The following is a 21,994-nucleotide window of genomic DNA, read 5'->3' on the forward strand; positions in this document are numbered from 1 at the left end:
ATCACCGGGCGTTCGCTGCGGCTCCCACCCTCACTGTGGCTCTCTGGATATTTAAATATTGGGCAGCTTGCAACAGTCATAGCAGAAGAGTCCTCCCCTGCACAGCTTCATGCACACGACGCTCTCCCGCGAGGTGGGGGGGTGTTGGCTCAATTGCCCCTGGATGCCGGTGTACCTGGGGTCTGCTTTTCTGAGGAGACCAGAGGTGCTTGGAACCAGGTCTTTCTCAGGCAGTTCTTAGTTAGTTTAAAACGCTTACATGGCTTCTGGAGCAGAAACGGGAATTTAGATGACTCTGCTGTCCGACGAATGCTGCGGCCACCTCTTGTTCATCCTCCTCAGCTTGGTGGACGGTAGGTGGTTCATGCAAGCTGGAAGCGCATCAGAGGAGATGGGGCAGACGGGAGGAGGCGGGACAGCATCCCCGGGGCGGCCGGGGGCCCCAGCAACCCTCGATCCGCTGTGGGGGTGGCGCCCCAGCCGCCCAGGTGCCGGATCGCAGGGGTCCCACGCTCCACGCCCTGCATCCCCCCGGCTTTCCTTTCCTAAGGATGCCCGGGATAGAACATCAGCGCTGGCTCCGGTCTGAGGACCTTCTCCTCCAGGAGCAGCAGGAGGCGGCGATGTCGCTCCCAGCCGGGCCTCTGACACCGCAGGCTCCGAGCTCCTGCGGGGCGGCTGCGGACAGAGCCCGGCCGACTGCGGGCCGGGAACTCCCGGCACGGAAGGGACCCCGGTACAAAGGGCAGGCGGCCGCGCTGCCTCCCCCGCGGGGACGAGGGGCGTGGGGGACGCGTCCCTGCCCTGGGCCGGGCGGGTCTCGGCCCCGCTCAGCAGGACCGCAGTTCCTCGGGCGCTGTGTCGGGAGCGCCCACGGCCCCGCTCCCCGCCGGCAGCAGCGCCGGGAGCGGCGGGGGCGGGGAGGCGCTGCTGCCGCCGGGCGGGCTCCGGCCGCCCCGCACCGACGTCGGCGCGAAGCCCCGCCGCGCCCGGGGTGGAGCGGGGAGTGGGCGCGTCGCGGGAGAGAGGAGGCAGATGCTTCCCGAGGCGCAGCCCCGCCGGAGGGGCTCGACCCTTGCTAGTGCCTGTCCGCCCCCTCCGGGACGCGGGGACCCACCGGGCGGGTGTCGGGGAGCGGGCAGAGCCATGCGCCCCTCCGAGGAGTGAAGGGCCGGCCGGGCTGCTCCGGTGCGGGCACGGAGCCGCCGAGGAGGTGGCCCGAGGTGACGGGAAGCCGGGAGAGGTGCCGCGCCAGCGTCGGTAGCGCTGCCACCGTAAGTCCCGGCAACTTCGCTTCCTGCCCTTGCCCACCCGCCTCCGAGAGAGCGGCAGCGGGGCGGGCCGGGCGGGAGAGGCGAACCCGCGGGGCAGGGGGTGCGGGGGGAGCGCAGCCCCTGGCTGGCAGTGCACCCAAAAATAGCGGGGAAAGACGGAGTGGGTTGTAGGAGCCCCGGCCCGCTGCGGTGCACCCGGGGAAGGGGCGAGGGACGGGCGCAGCGCGGGGACGGGGCACGGCGGATCCCGGAGTCTCCGCTGCGGCTCCTGCGCTGGCGAGCGGGCAGTGCCGCTACCGTATGGACTGTAGAGCGGCCGCTCTCCGTGCTGGAAGTACAGGGCATTAAATGACACCTGAGTCACTAGTTCGTGCTTCTCAGGCATGTCAGATATTATTTCCGTGTTATTTTTCATCTGCTGGACCGATATCTGTACTTACTTTGGCGTTTCACACCGCAAATGTAATAAACAACATTAGTAGGTTTCAGAGTATTGCCATTGATGACGGTAGATTGATGTATGAGGCTATTTATTGCATGTGTCCAAGTAAAATATAGTGCCTGCCAATTCTGTCTTTAAATTGCTATATTGATTTCATTCTTGTGGTTTGGGGGGTTTTTTGACAAGGTTATTGTAGTTGATGGTTTGCAAAGGAAAGAGAAAACTTCTGGTTTATTTTAGTTACAGAATGGCAATTGTAGCTGAAATGATGAATGAAAAAATCATTCATAAAAAGACTAAATAGAAAGATGTGTATCTTAAGACTTCTTAAAGTCAATATTGTCGATATCTAACAGATGTCTTCCTGCCAAGCTTTTATATACACTGGCAACCCTTGAACTTCTTAAGAGTAATGCAGTGTATGATATTCTTCTCAGGACTGTGCACTTTAGAGTTAAGTAGTCTGATTAGAGGGAGTTTAGAATGAATTAAAGAAGACATCACAATATAATGCCTTTGCTTTTTTAAATGCACTGAATGAAATTAAGGTCTTGCTTCTGCTCCTGTTCTTCTTCAGTGGCTGAAGGATGATATTGTGGGGGGAACCCCTGTGTTTGGTCAGTGAAAGGGTCCCTGTGCTGCTTTAGGGCTGAGTGTTATCAGGGCTGACCAAGATAACATTTCTTTGCTACCAACAGCTCAAACTGCAGGTGGTGTTGAGCTGAAGAGGGAATTTAATTCGCCTCTTAGAATCCTGGGCATAATTGTCAAGTAGGTAAATTAAATACAGGAGAGCTAATACTTCATTGTCATTTCTTCAGACATGTGATAACCTTTGCCAGTAGGCAACTTCTGCTGAGCTGCCACTCTGATGCTTACTATAGCTGTAATATATAGTATATGCTAGCTGACATGAAATAGTTCTGAATGAACTAAAATACTGTGTCCCTGTACCTACTGACATGTATTATATCTAAACATTGTATTGTATGCAAACTTTATAAATCTTGAGTAGATGTTGGTCCTGTTAAGATAAATGGCAAAATCCCAATTAACCCCTCCAAAGGGTGGATTTCACCATAGGTCTTCATTATCATTCATAGTGAGTGCCAGCCAAATTTAGTTAGAAATTCAAGTGGCAATGTTTAAATCCGGCACTTCAAACAACTCCACATAGTACTGCTTTAGAATCATGAATAAGTGCCACACAGGTACTTGTTTATAAAAGCTATATAGAATAAACTGGTTTGTGCTTTCAAGAGGAGTAGGCAGTTCAGATTTGTCTTACACTCCAATTTTTATGTTTCATCAGACTCGATCACGTTTTCATTAAAAGGTTGGATTGCAGTTTGCATATGCACCATATTTTAACCAAGGTATTCAAGCAGAACAGGGGGGAATATTTTCAGATTATTTTGCTTGTGGACAAGATGTTTACAAGTAAACTGCTAAATATTTGAATTATGATAAAAATACCAGCAAACAACTGAGCCATGTTACAGTTTAGTTCTCTGCAGTTCATCAGCTTTGTTGAGAAATGAACGAACAGAAGTATCTTTTCTAAAAATCTTAATGAAATATTAATTAATAATATGTTTACAAGGATTAGCTTCATAAACTGACAGAATCTAGTTTAGCAAACTTTTTCTTTGCATGCCTACATGATTTTGATGAGTGATTTTGAAAAGCATCTGAAAAAGATGAAAATTTTCATTAAAGATGAAAACAATGTTCTACAGAGAGTTTGATGTATTATTTTTATTCCAGCTCTCTTCTAGATCAAGATAAAATGGGATAATGCTTAAAACCTAGTCAGTTAATTTTAAATCTGTATCTGTGGACCTATAACAAGCTACATGCAAGTCCTGGGTCATAATAATTGTGGTGTGACCAACATAGCTGCAAGTAATTCCGACTAGTTTTGTATAATGAAAAATAGAGGAAGACAGAGCATATCACGTCTCAAAGTTCCTGAAAAATTATCAGATAGAAAAAAAGACTCTTCTATGATTTTGTTTGTTTGTTTGTTTTTAATGCATGCAGATAGAAGCTTTGGGAAAATAAGAAACTAAATAGTTGGCTGCAAGTTATGCTAGCAAATACAATGAAATTCAGTTTTGAAAGTGATAGTTGGTTCTACTTATTAGTAAGCTGGTAAACTCTTTTTTATTTCTGGTAATAAATGTTTGGGTCCTAACTGTTGTCATTTGTCAATATTGAAACTCATACTAATGGCAGCATAGATCTTACCTGGGCCTTTCAGGAGTGATCCTGTTAAGCACTGAGTACTTTCAACCATTGTTGACGTTAGAGCAGCATCCAGTCAGCTCCCTATCTAGAACTACACACACAGAGTTAAATTCACTCTCTTCAAAAATTTGCAGTGTAAATAATCAAGAAGGTCTAAGACATCTAGCCAAAGGCCAGATGATGATCCTGGTCTGAAACATGAATACTCTGTACATAACAGCTGTAGACTGAGCACCTTTTAAGAGCATTAGATGATTCTTTAATAAAGGTACCCAGAAATTAATGACCCATACCATAAGGTTGTATGTTGTTTTCCACTGATCTTATTTTCTTCAGTATTAATCTCTATATTTAGTAGCCTTCCACAGAACAGCATATAATTACACATTGTTTTTTACTGGTTTTTGCTCTTATACCCACTTTCCATTTGACATTGCTTTTAGTCACTTCAATGGAGTGAATTTCCAAGTAACTTAAATGAAGAGACACTATGAATTGCTCACATGAAGAACTACCTAAGATAACAATAGAAGGAATTGTCCACATCTCAGTTAAGAAGGAGCACTGCTAACAATGTTGGGCTTGATAGTTCACCTGGAAGTCACAACTGGAAAATCCAAGTTTCCTCCTGGGTGTGATTACAGCCATTTCAGATGGACAACTTTTTAATCAAGGTGGTATCCACAGATACCACAGAAATCTTTCTTCAGGCCATCCTCTGAAAAAACCAAAGATATGATCTTGCCTCACCAGAGAGCCTGTGAGCTGTTCAGTTGGCTCCACGCTTCTGAGGTGACTCTCAGTTAAGGAGCATGGGAAGGACCTGGGGGTGGTAGTTGCCCTCTGGCAGTGAGTGCCTTTGGACTCTCTGTGCTGTTTTGTATGGATGTATGCAAAGATTTACCACTTAACCAAGGCAGTACAAGAAATTCGGGTGCTCAGCCATAAGAAGAAAGTGTAGTCATTAGTCATAGTTGATGGGGAATAGCACGGGGACCAAGAGTACATATAGAGCACATCAGAGATGTGCTGCCATGTGTTTTTCCATGGTTCCCAAAATGCCTTCTGAATTAGGATCATATGGTAGACAGGAGAACTAGAACTGGTTTTAGCCAGTTACATACTGAAGTGTAGTCCTAAAAGTGGCTTTCTACAAAGATCAAATTGACCTGTGCACCAGAGACTGGGGAAACATGGGGGAAGAAGACTCCTGGGTCCAGGAGGTGGACAGATGGTGCAGTAGTCATTTTCTTACCTGTAAATATTGCACACAAAACTAACTGAAAAATGCAGTTCATGTAATGAATTGCATTTTCTTCTCTACTGCATCTCAGCATGATGGACCCTGGCTTTTTTATCATTTATAATACAGAAGACCTAACATAGATTTGGCAGAATGCTGTTATCATCACACTCTTAGGAGTGTTTTTTGAAATAAGCATGCATTTCAGTTTACTATGTCACATTTCAGTGTTATAGTTCCATGTGACGCTGTTTAGCAAATAATTTCTTCCTTGGTCATATCCAGCAGTGTATAGAAGAACGAAATCACTTTGGCTGTGGTTTTTGATGAATAATATTAATTATTATGAAGAGTTAGATGAACAATACATTTGATAAATTCAAATAAATAAGCAGTATTTATAAATCAGTGGTTTCACTGCATTTTATTCAAGATTGTTCTAATGATAAGTACTTTCAAGGAGTATTAAGATATGATGTAAATTTGTTGGTGGCTTTGACATGCTTATTTTGTGATGTCCTCATTACCTTGGGGTAAAGCAGGGATTATAAAATTGTTGTTATTCAAAAGGAGATGTTTGAAAAGCCTTTCTCTTCCTGATTGGTCTACAAAGCACTTAACTGCCCCTTGACAACTAGGAAGATAATTTTTATTCTAGTTATTTCTTGTAGAAATGGAACAGTCTTCAGGCAATGCCAAGTGAGTTTACAGACATATTTGGAGGTTGTTTGAGTCAAGATGAATTGTGCTATGTCTTCAGAGTTGTCATCTCAGAATAAAGCTGACAATTAAAAATACCATTTTAAATATATTAAATGACTCTGAAAACATAGTATTGCCATTACAAAGACTTCATGATTGAGACTGTGCTGAGATACACTTGTAAATGGAAAACAAATTAAACTTCTGTTTTACCTTTTATTAGTGACTGGAATGAAACTGAATTTGGCACAGTGTCCCTTCAAAGGTCAGCTACATTTTCTGCTTGTGGTTTTTTAATAATGAAATATTTACTTACTTTTCAGTGTTCACATAACAAAAACTGCTGTCATTCATGGCACTGTTTGGAGCTTGATGGAAGATAGAGAAAGGTAGCCAAAGACTGAATAAATTCATAGAGTGAATTAGCCACTTCTGTTTCTCTCAGGCAGCACTGAGGCATCGTCTAACATCAGAAAGCTCAAGTGACTGAAGCATCTAAGCTGTGATGTATGCAGATGGATGACTCTTTGTTAGTCTTGATTTCCCTCTAGCTGATATCAGCAATGAGTGTTAACTGCTTAGAGAAGTCACAGGTAGCTCTTCAGTTGTATTTTATTTCTATCTTGATCTTCCCTACAGGTATTGTGTGCCACAGCAGCTATCTGTAGCAAATCTAGCTATCATGACTTAAGTGAGTCAGAATACCAGGTTGGAGAGAAGCTCAGCATGAGCTGGCCAAGTGCTCGCGCAGCCCAGAAAGTCAGACACGTCCTGGGCTGCACAGAAAGCAGCGTGACCACCACGTCAGGGGAGGTGATTCTCTGCATCCAGCTCTGGGACCACCAACATAAGAAGGATGTGAACCTCTTGGAGTGGTCCTGGAGGAAGGACGTGAAGTTGATCAGAGGGCTGGAACACCTCTGCTGTGAAGACAGACTGAGGGAGTTGGGGCTGTTCAGCCTGGAGAAGAGAAAGCTCCAGGGGCACCTTATAGCAACCCTCCAGTACTTAAAATGCGTCAACAAGAGGGCTGGAGAGTGATATTTTACAAAGGCATGTAGTGATAGGACAAAGGGGAATGGCTTTAAACTGAAAGAGGGCAGATGTAGATTGTATAGGAGGAAAAAACTTTAGATAAGAGTGGTGAGACACTAGAACAGGTTGCCCAGAGAAGTTGTGGATGTTGCATACTTGGAAGTGTTCAAGGCCAAGCTGGATGTGGCTTGTGATCTGTGAAGAAACAACAGGAGTCCTCAAAATGATTTTTCTGTTTAAACTTACCCCCATTACAGTTTGGTGGCAAACTGGTGATGTTTCACGCTTTCTTCAGTACAAAATATCTCTGTCTCACTTTATTTGGCATGTTCTTTTGAGCAGACCTATTACCATGCGACATTTTCCAACTTTCTTTGATATCTGTCTCTGTTCACATAATCTTAGTGACCTGTACCCCTTGTCTTTAGCATGTGTTCTGTAGTCTTAATTACCTGCACTGTGCAGGTGCTTTATCACTAGGCCCCTCTCTGCCTTTGCACTTCCTTTTCATTGCTGAAACATGATGGTGTCATTTGCCATATTTTTATGTTATGGGCTGTTATCCATTGTATACAATGAACACAAAAGATCTTAGATGAACTTTACCTTGCCGTGATAGTCTCTCCCCAGACTATACTAGCTCACCAAGCAGGGTGAGCATTTAATACTTTTTAAGGCGTTGCGTGCAATCTTATCCAGCCTTAAATACTGAAGGACAGGAGAGAGGATGCTCACACCTTCACTACTTAGATTGCTTAGAGAAACATTCTGAAGTGTCTTGGATTTGCTAAAAAAGAAACCTGTCTACCACTAATGAGTGTCCTCACGTGACTAAAAGTTGGATCCCATCTGGGTAAGAACTCCTTCTGTTCTCACTAGCCAATCCAGCTCCTAATGGGATCTTCACTTTCTTTTGTCTTCAAAAAAATACAGAAAGGGAACAGTAGATTTACTGTTGTTATCCTCAGTAGTGCTGTTGCTGCAGGGATGGAAACACTGGACTCTGAAGGGTATGGGATGCAGAAATTGCATCAAATAACACAAAATTTTATTAAAGAGTGAAATGTTTTGGAGGAACGGGAAAACTCAGAAGAAAGAGGTATTTTGAATGCTATATGCACTTGAGCATTTAGTGGTAAAGATGAACTGGGAAGTTACTGTACAAAATGCCTGATTAACTAATAGACAGCACTGTCTTTCATTTACCTATATTGTTGCAGGGGAAATTCCATTTCATTTTGAAATTTACATTTCAAAGGGCAGTTTAGTCAAACTAGCTTAGAGAATCTCTGGTAAATCTTTGGCTTTGCTACAGGGTTTTTAAGAACATTGAGAAACTGAAGAAGTAACCCATAGACAGCTGATCACAGGCTCCTTACTGTGCAGAGTTGTAGTGCTTGGAGTTTAGCAAGTCCTTTAAGCCCTGGTCTTAATTAAAACTCGGTGATGGGGAACAAATGGTGTGAGTGGAGATTTCCTTTAATGTTCTCAGGACCATTTCCACCACCACAGACTGCTGAAGGATCTGAGTCTTTTAAGACTTTGAGCTCTTCTGTGTTAGAATACAATGTTTTCTTCTGTGTTCAAATGTTGCCAAGTACATTTTGAGTTGAAGCAGGATCAAGTAATAAATAATAATCATTGTTACCATATGTTCTCACAGATAAATCAGACCAGAGATCAGAAATTCTTGCATTTTTTGTTTTTATTGCCTCAGGGTATTTGATAGTGTATATTTCTTAAAGACTGGAGAAATTTCAGCACTGAAAAGAAAACAAGTATGTGGGGATTTTTAAGTGTTTAAACGCCTGCTGACTTTATTGGCAATCAGATCTGAAATGCTTTGGAAGAAAAATGTTTATCCCATGAAATGCCTGATGTAATCAGAGGTCATCACTGGAGAAACCAGTAGGTAGTCATCAAATAAATTTATCACTGCTGTTTCATCTGGTGTTCAGATTTACATGCAGAGTAACAATCCAAGCCAAGTCCAGCATTTTGTCATTGCCGTAGCTGTTTGGGTTGTCTACACAGTGACAGAAGTTACACAAATCTTTGCATTTAAACTAGTAGCCTCCCCTCTAATAAGAGGAGAAGAAGTGGGGCTTAATGGCCTGCAGTGCATGAGAAATGAGTGTGACGAAGCCAGAAGGTCTGTATGTACTGTATGCAGAAAGGGTCCTGAGTAACCTCAAATATTAACTGAAAGTATCTCCATTCCCTTGCAAAATATTGGGACAGTGCTTTATTAGTATCAAAACCTATAATTTGTCTACTTATTTACATAACTTGCAACATATGGTCAGTATATTATTTATTGTCATGTAGATCATCAAATGTTACAGACATATCCCAAACCATGTCAAAGAACATGTTTGATGAGAGGTTTCTTGAAGTTATGGATTATATTTTTTCAACTGATGTGTAATTCCACATGGAGAAATCACACAGGTTTAATATTTAAAGAAAGTTAGTAATGTCAATTACTTCAGGGTAGAATCTAAGAAATTTCAGAACTAATGTTACTGTTGAAAATGTTAAAATTTTTTTGAAGCAAAAATTAAACATATGAATTAATTACAGGATTTTTAAAATAAAATCTTGGTTTTTACTATCATTATAAAAATCCTTTTGCAAGTTATCAAAATTTCAGTTATGTATAATTTTTTTAATATTGAAATACTTTTTCAATTTTTTAAATTTCACTGTAATATAGTAAGTGTCGTAAACTCAGAAGCTGACATGTTTTAGATGGACAAGGATGCAACAGACTGGAAGAGATATTGGAGAGAAAATAACCCTATTCACAGTGCATAAGTATTAAAAAAAAAAAAAAAAAGTGTATCTTCAGTCTGTTGGATTTATTTGGGAAATTTTAGCCAGATAATTTTCACGATCTCTAAAGATCTCCTCTGGTGCATGATGCATTGCTTTGCTTACTTTCACAAGTTCTGGTCGCTCTTTTTGCCTGAGAAGTTCTTGTGCTATCATGCAATGGAAAATGGACTTGGCAGTAGATGGGTTCTGAGTCAAGACTGAACCTTCTACATTTGTGTAAGAACACACCCACACATGTACAACCCAGACCTTCGAGCTCTCCTCTGCAGTCACGGTTTTGAGGTAGTATAAGCCAGTTTGTGCTGCCTAAGGGAGAGCTGAGAGAACACGCCTAAAGTACAAAAGAAGAGCAGGAAGAGGTATAAACAGTATGGGAAAATGGAAATGGTTTCACGCATGGAAGAGGAATGCTGGAATTAGGAGTTAGTACTGAGGACCAGTAGAGTGTGGAATCTGGGACAGGAGTCATTTGAGAAGGACAAGCTTGTACAACACATTAGATGCTGAAGGGAGAAACTGATATTTGAACACCACTGACATTTCCAAAAACGGGCATTTAGAGGCTAGATGGGGTAGGAACTTGCAGGACATCGGAAAATTAGGAGGAAGATGCATTGAAAGAGACACAATTACCTCTCCCCTTCCCCACTAAATATACTGGAGTCACGAAGCCAGGAAAATGAGAGCTTCAAGAAGGGGAGAAACTGAAGGCCTGGGAAAGAGATTCAAACTGCAGTGGCAGAAAGCTTGGAAGGAGCTATGTCTGACTAGGAATAGTAAATAGTACTGAAAGAATGGAGAGTGGAAATGAGTGAGAAGAAACAGCTAATGTCTGGGAGAAAATGGGAGTACTACAGGAAAAAGTTCATAATGGAGAAGCTCAGAGTAGAAAGAGGCAATATCTTTGACAGTGCAGCAGCCATACATGACCTGCCAGAGTCTCATCCATATTCTGCTGTCGGCACACATCTGTGAAGATTTTTGGTGAAGAACTTTAGTTTAAACACTCTAGAGCTTAAACACTCTAGAGTTTAAACACTCTAGTCTCTTACATGAGCCATTTTCACCATGTGTAGTTAAAACACTGCTGCAATGATCCTAGGATGGTGATATTTACTCTTCATGGGTTTATCATGTTTTCAGTGGGTAGGGTACAGAAGCTGCCTGGAAAGCTAATTGATTGTAGCAGCTCTTTCTGGTTCAGCACATTCAGTGTGTGAGCAGGGCTTGCAGACCGTAAGCCCTGTACCAGTCTTTATGCTAGTAATTTAAACCAAGCTCACAGACAGAAACTGAAGAAAATTTTATGTTCTTCACACAGAGAAAGGCTAGAAGTATAAACTTTTTAAAAGAAGAAAGCTTCATTTAGTGCATGGTTTTGGTTGATAGAATCTTTTTTGCTGGACTTCAGGCAAAGAATGAGGATGATCTTGCTTCTCATATTATTTTGTACAGCAGTGAGATGAGAAGATTTGTAGATGTCTATAAGGCAAAAGTTTTGAAGCTGACAGAGGAAATGTGGATAGATGGAGTAATTTGAGTATATGGCTTCAGAGAGAGAAATTCTCTGTTGAACAAAGAAATCTTAGGAAAGCTGAGGTCCTACTGAGTCCTTTGGTGTGAGTGAATCAACCAGCTGAAATTGATTACAAAAAGACTGGTTTTGCTGAGGAGAGGTAAAAATGAAATAAAACTATATATGTCAGTGGAGGAGACTTGAACATTCTAGACTACTGCTAGAAGATCTAGAGCATAAAAGATACAGATCAGATGAGGGGACATTTCAGTAATGGTGATGATATGTAGATGATAAAATGTGGGTCAGCTGTCATTTGTGTGCACAGTCCCAGAGAGAAACACTAACCAAAGTGTTAGTTCACATTAGAAGCATGGTCCAGAGCCACAAACCCAGCAAGCTGCCAGTGAGTATGGGAGTATCATAAAATGAAAAATGAAAAGCAGGTGTTTAAGAATATGTATGCTAAATACTGCAAAGCAAACTGAGGAGATCAAAGGTGAAAAGTGTGCAGCTGAAGAATGTTGCTGGGGAAAGCAGCCAGCAGAAATGTTGCTGTTAAAAAAGAGAGATTTATAGTGGTGAGATATACATGTTTTCAAATAAATTAAGAAAAAATAGCCATAAAAATGAGCATCAGTATTGGGGACAAGTTTTGGGACTGACTTTAGGAAAGTTTGAGTGTGTGGCATAAAACATGGCTAGTAGTATACAAGAACATTTATTCTATGCAGATAAAAGTCTAAAGATACAAGTAAATATCCAGATATCTCTATAATAGAAATGAGAGCTCCTGCAGAAATCATTTTGCATATAAAGGTTAGCTGTATATCAAATGTGATTTATGTATATTAAATTATGTATTTGGTAAATACATAAAAAGAAGTAGAAAATGGAAAAGGATTTTTAGTCTGGCAGGCCCGTATAATTGTTTATGAGTGTGTTTGAAAATAGACAATGTCAACTGCTTGCTGCAGAATCTACCTAGAAGGCAGCACCAGAAGTGCACTGCTGTGTGATAGCTATTTCCACTGCCAGCCCCCTGGCAATAAAGATGTTAATTAGAAAAGTGAAGAAGCCATGGGAAAGGGTGCACTTGATGATGGCAGTAGAGAAGAAAAATGATAGGGTATTCCATGTATGCATAGATATTAAAGATCTTTAAGGCAATGAATCAAGAACAAATCAACACAAGAACAATCATGCAATGAGACAGGAACAAAACAATCCACTCATGCTAAATGTCATCACTTCCAGGCCCTCTCTAACAACCAAATTATGTTAGATGCACAGTTTGATACTGGAAAGTCTGATAGGACAAGGAGAGCAGCTAATTAGTGCTTTCCAACACTTTATCCAGAAGGCAGTGTTTCAGAAAATCTACTGGTAAATTGTACTTGTATCTGCACATGGTATATTGAAGAAGAAAGGTCTTGGAATGGCAGAATGTCTCACATTCTTACCAGAGTGAATGCCACTAAAATCCAATAGTGTTAATCACATGGTACTGGGGACATTTCAAAATCACAGTCAGATCCAAATCATTAGCAAGCAGAGGAGTGGTAGCAGTAGGGCACTGGAATGGATTGCCCAGAGAAACTGTGGAATTGCCCTTCTTGTGGAGATTCAAACTAGCCTGGATATGATCCTGAATAAGCAGATCTAGCTTTGAAGTTAGCCCTGCTTTGAGCAGGAGGCATACTAGATTATCTCCAGAGGTCCTTTACAGCCAATTTTATTCTATGACTCAGGGAATTACTGTGGTCTCAAAAGGAGGCATCCAGGCATATCCAAAAATGGAAGAAAGGAAAAGAGCTGAAAGAACTGATCTCTCCGAAGGAAATTAAACTCAGAGTAGGGTAAGCAACTCACCTGCTACATAGCAGAAATTATGTCATCTCTATAGGAAGTTGAAGGAGGAACAGGTTTTTATGTACAATGTAAAAATGGCCTAGGAAATTTAGAAAATAGACACAGTTTGCCTTGAAATAAAAGGCTGCATTCCATGGGAAAATTCCTCTACAGGATGTGCTGCATGAGCTGTGGACATTGCAATAGTGATGTACACTTATATAATGTTTACAAAAGCACTACTCCCTGTCAGCTGTCTTTAAATGTTTTTCCTTCCATGTGTTAGATCTTGCTTCTGCATCCCTTATCTGTATGATATGCTGAGCTACTGAAAGCAGGTAGTAAGTTTTAGAAGTCTTTGATTAAGGGAAAAAATGCCAACCCATCAATGCAACATTGGCTTTTCATCTGTGGAATCATGATAATTCTATCTCTCAAACAGCAGTAGTTCACATGTTATTTTTCAGTGAAGCATTTATACAACAGAAATGAGCACCAAGGAAAAAGTCATGTAGAGAAATCAATAAAGCCATGAAAGGTTTTATGTATGTACAATAAATGAAATACACTGACTACCAGTGATGAAGTGTTGAATCACTTTTCTTTAAGTGGGCACTGTTCACCCTTAAAAAAACAGCAAAGAAGGATTCCAAGGGCAAAAGAAGTGTGACAACTAGCATTTAAAACTGTAATAACTGTTCCCAAAAAGGCTAAATAAGGGTTATGCAAGTGATTTCTAACTTTGGAGTTACCTTTATAATCTGGGGAGGCTTTAATGATGACTTTATTGCATGAATCTGGTTTTATGAATTTAATTCCAAAAGAGACTTTATATGACATATGGACACCAGTGATTTACAAACACATAAAGTGTTACAAGCAAGTACCACATGTTTCTTTAGAAGATCTTTTAACGTCATTGTACTCAGTCTTTGGTAAAAATTTCATCCATTAGCAAAAACAAAGGTAGAAAGTGAAAACAATGCAGAAATTTAAGTGCCTTAGACTGCAAAAAAAGCCCCAGAAAGGTAAAGCTGTTATACTTAGAATACTGTTGAGAGCTAATGTTAATCTTAATGCTGTTGAATAAAGCTCATCAATCTTCAGGAAGGTGGAAGTCTGACACCCAGTCTGCTAGCATTCACGTTTAATGCTAACAAATGTGAGTCCATGAAGAACTCACATTTTCTCTCACATTAGCCTGATAAAAGAAGCACAGCTCTGTTCTTCATACTTTGATTCCTTTTAAGGTATTTTTTTAAGCACAGATTTTACACACTGCAAGAGGAATGAGGTGGTGCTAGGGCATGAGGCAGCTCCCAAAGCTGGAAGCACTGCCATCCTGTCAGAGAGACTGAAACGTGTTCAGGGGCAGGTTTTTCTGTGACAGGAACTAATACAAAGTGTGATCTGTTATTCAAAGTAGTTAAAATAGGGGATCCTGTAAAATATCTAAGATACTTTTTTACCATACTTAGGACACCTCTAGAATTCTCATAGGGTCTCATACCTGTGTCATTGGAAAGGAATATCATACTGGTGAAATCCTGTTTGGTACACTGACTTACTCAAAATCTGCTAAATCCCTAAACAATAGGATTATGTACAACAGAACACCAAGTTAAAAAGAAAAAAAGAGAGAGACTTTTGGAGACTCCTTCAGATATCCGCATATCTATTTGAGAGAGAGATCTAGTCAAAAACTACCTTTCCTCTTTCTCCATTTTGCTTGATTTATACATGATTATTCCTGAACAGTTTCTTCTTTCTTAATTGTCTTTGATATTTCAAGATAATCCTTGGGTATGGACTAAGCATGAGGGTGGAAAGTTTGAAAAGGTAGATTTGGTGTTCTTAAAAATCAGTAATTTCTTTTTCTTATAATTTTATTAAAGCAGCCTTTCAAAAACTATTTTCCATAGTATCCTCATCCTAAGTGAAATTTTTAAGGCAAATAGAGCAAGTAAGAAGCACTGCCAAACAGACAGGGAACACATAGAACTGCTTGAGTACGCAAGATAACTTGTATGATGTGACTTTTCCCAAGAGGAGAAAACGGAGAATCTATCTGCACTGTTTATTTAGGTAGAACTAGGGGTTTCTGTAGCTAGGAAATACACTCCTAAAGTATGATCAGTGTGCATAATGCAATTCCTGTCACATTGAAGCAAGGCCCCTATCCCATCTGCTTACAGACCTTTTACCTCTCTGCTTAGAGTCAGTCTAGTTGGCTAATAATTAAAGAAACCCTCTCTTTTGCCTTTTTCTTCCCATAATTTCTGCTACCCTTGGGCAGAACTCCCTTTATTCAGGGATTGTGAAATGGTGTATAATGGGCATTTCCATAAATAAGTCATAACCATTTAAATCACTAGCCTGAATTCATACCTTTAAATCTGTGGTTATGCAGGCTGGAATCAGAGCATCTATCTTTTCATGCCATGAAGTAAAATGGTAAAATACAATAAAAATACTTGACAAAATTAATCTCAGTGTCTAATGAGGAGACTGGACTGACCCCAGGTACTCCTCGTATGGAGGCAGTGTGTGGTGGCCTCAGATGGTGTAATCCAGGGAAGCCAGGACCCCTTTCACCTTTCCTGGCTAGCAGGCACGTGGGACAGGGGTTGCCTGGGGCAGTGCTGGTCCAAGCTGTGCTGGTGGGGGCCAGACTGGCATTACCAGACTGATGATCCTGCTCTCCACTGGCTGCCTTGGGCTGCCTCGGTGCCACTCTGGGAGTGCCCATCTACCACCCTCAAACCTGCCTTGTCTCTCCACTGAGTGGACATGCTCTGAGATCCTTGTGACACAGCTGTTCCTGTTGAGAGTCAGGCATGAAAGCTCTGTGAGCACAGATTTAAAGAGGAGTCTTGACTTGCTGACACGCAGGTGCCGGGTTAAGATCAGATTGCTGTGCTGTGTCAATAGGAATGAAATAGAAAAAAATCATAGAGCTCCCAAGGAGTGTGAAGTTAGAGCAAGTGAGAAGAATGAACTATGTATTGGTGGATAAAAAGCACATCAGTTACTGCACCAAATACTTCTTCCAATTACAAAAAGAAGGATACTCTTAGAGGGCATGTTGGTCATTCTTTTAAAACTATGTAAACCAGCACTGTGACCCCTTGTACATCACACTTGTTGTATTAAAGCCTTAACTCTTACTTGAAAAAAGTTGATTCATATGAAATCCTCTTTGTACTGTCAATGTAGCAAACAGTGCACATAGCAAAAATGACAGTATGATCTAAAGCAAAGATTTAAAATCTACTTATATAATTAATATTACTTTGCGTTAATCTTTTAGTGAGAAGGAATCTGGAGAAGGTAAGTATAAATTTAATCCATGTTTGTCTTTTAACTCTGCTAGAATAGAATAAATTGGTCTGCCTGGTAAATGACCATGTGTCCTTCTCTTTTGTTAGTACTCTATAACAAGACATGGGCAAGAGCTACACACTTTTCTGAAGGTTTATGTTTAATTATGGAGACTACAAACCCATTCCAATTCTGAGGATTTTTCTGGTATCTTGCACTCCACAACTGTTAGACCTAAGTATACTTGGCAGTTTCCTACTAGAAAGCAATATTGTAAATAACAAGGAGACCCAATATTTGAGGCAGAATGTAGTGGCTGAACAATTAGATAACAGGGCTGAAATAATCTCACAAACCCAGGAAATATAAACCCAGAGCTGAAACTTCTTTTTTAACTTTTCTTTTTGACCAGAGCCAAAAGCACAGCTGATTTTCCCCTAAAAAATATTAATCCCATCACGTTTGCTTGTGTGCATCTCTGCATGTGTGTGCATAGATTGCATCTTTTAATTGTTTTCAATGGAAAGCCTGGGCAGTACCAACAGTACCTGTTAGCCTAATGGAGAAGAAGAGAAAAAAAAGGGTAAATAGATTGTTAAGATACAGCCTTCTCATCAGGAACAGAAGCACCAAGGGGAAAGAGTTAATAGGAAAATACAAAGAATAAATGTTTATGAAATATGGCTCTTGCTGCTACTACAAGAGAAAAAAGAGGCAGGAGAAAGCTGGCAGAAAAGAGGGAAAACTCGGAGCTTGTGGGAAACCCCAAGCTTAAGGAGCACTGAGAGGTATTAATGGTCAATTTTCTTAGTCCAATTTTAGGGAGCTAGCCTACAAAACAGTCTTTTTCAGTTTTCTCAGATCTACGCACCTGCCTCTCCAGATCTCTTGCTGGAGGTTGATGAGGTGCCCGGTAGGTGGCATCCTTTTAACACAGTGCTGGTATCAGCTGGTTTGGGTTTAGGGTTTTTTTTTTAGTTAAAAGCTTTTTTTCCTGCAGAATTTAAATGGATTATTACAGAATTGGCACATGCAGAAGTTATATTGTTGTGAGGACTTTTATTCAAGGCTCTCAAATTTGGCATTTCCAAGCTTCAAAAAAATCTCTATTTAGGAATCTGAATGGAAGAGAGAAAGGGAGAAAGTGTTTTCACCTCATTGGTTCAGAGCAAGTTTCTGAGCAAGTTTACAAGAGCTACATGTTCACAGCACCTACTGAAATCACTTGATGTTTTCTGATTTGAGGACTCTGGTCTAAATGAAAGACTTGTTTCCAGAACACGGTGATCAGGTTATCATATTTACATTTGAGCAACTGATGTCTGCAATTGTGACATCCTATCATCAGCCTTTAATTTGCCTCTGTTACATCTTGTTCATTTTTGGAATGTATTCATTTTTTTCCTCCTAGGAAATAATGCTCACCACAGCGGGGGAAGTCTGTGTTATCACAAACCCATCTCTGCTCCAGTGTTTGCACACAGTTCTACATGTGAATGGTATCACTGGATGTAGTTTGAACAGGCACAAGCTTCAGGCTGTTAGTGTTTGGCACAGGGCATCAGTGTCAGGTGCCAGCGATCCATTCAGTTAAAGCAGTGCCCCCTCTGAAAGTTAATTCACAGGCTGATTGCAGGTCAAATCTGTTTAATTTGTTTAGAAACGTGTAGTAGATTAGGATGTTGAGTAGCCAGGGATATCTGGGAATGTGTTGAGAAAGTGTTTCCAAAGAGCTGTTCCTTAACTCAAACTTCACCTCCTGCTCTGCCTGAAGGTTCACCTTGCTTGGAGGAGAAAAGCAGCAGAAGTTCATTGTGGCTGGAAACAAGATCAACAAAAAAAGTTCTCAGACACTGCCTAGTAATACAGGATCTGAAATAAACATTGTAGCTGAACAAGTCTCACTAGTTCCAAAACCATCTCTGCACAGAACAGGATTGACAGATCTGTATTGAATGGAACATAGCAAGGGTTTTTAAACATCTTTCTACAATTTACTGCTCTGAGGTTTGTGAATTGCAATGGGTATAAAGATGCCATAGTGTCCTCTGCCAATCTGCAATTGGTCTAGTTGTATTCCAAGTCCCAGTACTGCAATAAATCAATTATCTTGTCAATTTGCATCAGATTGACAGGTCACTGAGAAGTGAAGTTTAAAAAAAGTTTAAGATACTGGATTATTTAATTTCTTCTGTTATTTGTTCTGAATATATATTTAGTCCAAAATTGTGCCGAAGATGTCATTTTAAGGGGAATGCAGCTGCTTTTATATTTGCTGTCCATGTGAGCTCAGTATTGTGCTTTTCACATACAAATCAAAGAGTCCATCTCTGTAACTTCTTCCATCCCTGCCTACTTTGCCTGGAACAGTCTCTCCCAGGGAAAACTCCCCAAAGGACAAAAGTAAAAAAAAAGGGATGTGGATTATTGCTGGTAAATATATAAATAGAAACAATATTTCCAGAGCTAGAAAATTCCATTTAAAACAAAAGTATGGGAAAACTTTTTTGATGCAATAGTCAAAAAGTTCATATTAAATGAATATGTTTGAGGACTATAAGGATAATTTTCTAACCAAATGTGTAGTGCAAAGTCGTCTTCCCGAGTCTGCAGACAGACCATCTCTGCTTATCTGCTGCCAACTGTAACTTTCCCAGGTTGTACCAGACTAAAATTCACATGATGGGATCATCCCCACCTTTCAGAGTGTGAGTGGCAGTGTATGATTCATGCCGATTTATAAAACTGCTGCTGCTGTCTGGAAAAAGCCCAGAGGAGCTGAATTAGTAAGGTCAGGGGAAGGATCCCAATAAATAACATTTCAGGCCTGGATAGACTGATAAAGTCTTCTAAAATAAGCGGGCTGCTGGAGGAAAGTGAAGGGACAAAATTCCTTCTTCCTTTGAACTTACAGCAGGAATGGAGCTTCAATATTTGAGACAGACATGGGGGAGAGAGATAATAATGCAGAGAACGCCCCGGGGCAGTGCTCTCTTAGATGTCACAGCGTACACCGTCGCAGCAGACAGAGATATTTGTCTCGGCCCTTGCTCAGTGATGCTCCCACGTTGCTTTAGTGACTCATCTTCATTGTTGATGTTAAAGCAGTAGGTGTCTGGTAGCAAGGACTGTCTGTAATCATAACTCGGGCTCTGTAGCAATTGCTTAACAAATCAGCAGCCTATTCAGTGCATCTCTCACAGCTTAATGTGCAGGCATGGAGAGCAGTGCTCACACAGCCCCTGGGAATGTTTCATGTCTTCAAATGTTCTAACTTGGTCCTAGATCTGGCTGAGAGGGGTGCAGAGCCCAACATTGCCAAGCAGGTACCTGAGGAGGGTCATGTAGGGAAGCTTCTTTTCTGTACAATAAAGGTATTCAAGTGGTCAGTAGGACAGACTCCCCACATATTTGAGCAAACTGAGGTCCAGTTTGAAGAAAGGAAGAACTATTGAATGCCTCAACACAGAATTAATTATGTCAAATTCTACAGGGAACCTTATTCCTATGAATCATTAAAGTTTCTTTAAATTAAACTATCATCTGTCTCAGAGTAGTTGGAAACTGCTCTTCAGGGCTCTTCGAACACCAAACCAAAACATTGTTCTCATCCCAGATTTGCCAGCTAAGCCAAGAGAATTTCTATACTCAATGAGTATAGAAATGGAGATGATTGTATGAGAGGCTGTAGTTAATAACAACCTATTCAGTAATACTACAAGTTTATTTGGAGCACTTCTTCCATGGCAGATGTTTCAGAAAATGTGGCAAAGTTTAATTATATAGTTAGTTAATTAAGAAATTATAGCAGGCACGGAATGAAATTAGGGACTATAATCAGGAAGGGAAAGTTTTTTATAGATCAGCTTTGAAAACAGAAGCGTGAGTAATGCTGAGAGACTGAGAGGGCAGGAAAAGAGACAGTAGGATGAGTCGAGTAGGATGAGGCTTTTGACACAGTATTGTCCAGTATGAATAAAGAAGATATGGCAGACATATAGTTATTAGATAGTAGAAGAAAACATAGATTCAAAAGAAATCCTGATATTAAAAGATAAAGGATGGAAGAGATCCAGAAGATAGACTGGAGCAAGTACATGGGAAGTTTGAAATTAATTTTTAAAAGATTTTTTTTTAAAATGTATGTTGATGAAGTTAAAAGAGAATGTATAAATGTATATGCGTCTTCAAGTTGGCAAGTTTCTCTAGACAGCTCAATCCTGGGGCTTGAGTCTTGTAATGGGTTGCAATCAATACCTGCACTGGACAAGCTAACAAAAAAAAAAAAAAAAAAAAAAAGGCCCGTTTATGGCTGCAGTCCAACATTTTTTTTTCCTCTCTTAATGTTTTTTCATTTTATACTTTTTGCTTGATGGTAATATTTCTTTACATTACATCTGTATTTGGTGATACCCCAGATAGGTTTGTGGCTGGATTGCTGTATTGGTGTTTGGTTATCCAGTAGATTACTGGGTTTGTTTCTATTTTGTTTGTTTGTAAATGCCGCCCAAATTTGTGTCCTCCTTTGCATCCTTTAAAATGTAAAACTTGTAAAAGAAAACAAACTTTGTGTAAGTAGCAGCTTGTGCTTTAAAGTAAGTATTTGATCTTGGTTTTGCTTTTAAACCTACTAACTTGAAGCACCTTTCAGTTGCTTTGTCTTGTTACTGAAAATGATGTGGAAGAGACTCAGGGAAGAGAGTTATTGATGGTGAAGTTGCAGAGTAATGAGTGGTTTGAAGAGGCGAATATTTGCTTGAGCATTTACATATTTTTTTTGTATTGTGACACAGTCTGTGTGTTTAATAATTATTGCTTACCATACCGGCTTGGGTATGTCATGCTCCTTTTTTAGGCATGATTTATGTGATTTCTACTTACATACCTGACTTGATATTTGGACAGGCCCTCAGGATCTAATTGTGCTTCAGCTGAAATCACCACTAAAACCAAGAGAGATCAGACAAGTTCTTAATAATCCCGTGACAGACACAGGGTGAGCAATCTGAGAAAAAAACTATTGATGTTATTCTTGACTTATTGATCAAGAACTAGACAAGGGCTAAGTTAACAAAATATCTGAGCAGTTCAGAACGCAACTGTTTTGTGCCCATACTTGGTTTTGTGGTTATCTATTTATTACATTTCCTGCAACTATCTCTGTTTACCAGATTGGCAACACATATGCAAAACACATTTAAAACTATTTCACCACAGACAGAGGTAATGAGCTCATTTCTATGGAAATAATTCAATATTGTTATTGTTGCCTGCCTACCAACTGATCTGTAAAAATGTTTGTCCATATTTAATAGCTTCTCATTTATTGAGAAATGCAGAAAAATAAGAGCATAAAACACACATAGGAGGTAATTGATTCACAAATAAGCTTGGGTTTCTGTAAGATAATTAATCTGGTCTTAATGCAGAAAAAAAAATTATTAAATCAATGCTAGCAGGTAGTACTTGTAAGGAAGAAAATATCAACTGTAAGACTAATAATTACATATCTTGTGTATTGC

The 21,994-nt window shown here is 40.4% G+C and overlaps 1 protein-coding gene across 3 annotated transcripts in view; it reads left to right on the forward strand.

Annotated features, from left to right (window-relative positions):
• Positions 1–1,133: 1,133 nt before the first annotated feature.
• The window catches only part of CALCR (calcitonin receptor), a 155,268-nt gene continuing 134,407 nt past the window's right edge, over positions 1,134–21,994 (forward strand). For 2 of the 3 annotated variants that reach the window (XM_063412197.1, XM_063412215.1), the window contains exon 1: positions 1,134–1,274. The gene's annotated coding sequence lies outside the window, so the exon portion shown is untranslated. The remainder of the gene's footprint in view (positions 1,275–21,994) is intronic. The other variant, XM_063412206.1, reaches the window with a different exon arrangement.

Source organism: Prinia subflava, chromosome 1 (genome assembly GCF_021018805.1).
Source record: "Prinia subflava isolate CZ2003 ecotype Zambia chromosome 1, Cam_Psub_1.2, whole genome shotgun sequence".
NCBI lineage: Eukaryota > Metazoa > Chordata > Aves > Passeriformes > Cisticolidae > Prinia > Prinia subflava.